This window comes from Poromitra crassiceps, assembly GCF_964638095.1.
Source record: "Poromitra crassiceps genome assembly, chromosome: 1".
Classification (NCBI taxonomy): Eukaryota; Metazoa; Chordata; class Actinopteri; order Beryciformes; family Melamphaidae; genus Poromitra; species Poromitra crassiceps.
In genome coordinates, this window is record NC_139623.1 from 69,540,156 (window position 1) to 69,540,903 (window position 748).

Below are 748 nucleotides of genomic sequence, written 5' to 3' on the forward strand. Positions count from 1 at the left end.
GTTCTGACCCGTGACGTGACTTCTCGCATGCTGCATATGGTGTTGCGGCGCCGGTGCGACACGGCCATCGTCCAGCTGCTCCTGGACCACGGCGCCAACCCGGCCGTGGTATGGGTGGATCCTGAAGCACTCAGGGTCTTTCTGGAGGCCCAGAGATGTCCTCGCAGTCTGGACCACGTGTGTTCGGATCCAGATCCGCCAAGCGCTGGGAACACATCAGCTGAACCAATCCACTCCCTACCACTAACGCAAGTGATGAAGGATTTCACCTGAACCAATCCACTCCCTACCACTAACACACCACCTGAACCAATCCACTCCCTACCACTAACACACATCACCTGAACCAATCCACTCCCTACCACTAACGCAAGTGAGGAAGGATTTCGTGCTCCGCCAAAACTGACTTGAAGGACTATTGAGTTGACAAAGTGAAACAACTGTCTGTCCACTGACTGTCCTGCTACTGAGCTCTGGAGGGTGGGGGTTGAAAATTGCCATATTTTAAAGATGTAATCAAAAGTGTAATCAAGCTTCCTTGACAAAGGTAACTATAATCTGATTACACATTTTCCTAATGTAATCTGGCTTTATTATAGTTCAATATTTTTCATAATCTGATTACGTAATCCCGATTACCTACCCAACCCTGTTTGTGTGTGTGTGTGTGTGTGTGTGTGTGTGTGTGTGTGTGTGTGTGTGTGTGAGTGTGTGTGCGTGCTTGCACACACTAGTGGCCCTTGGCTTT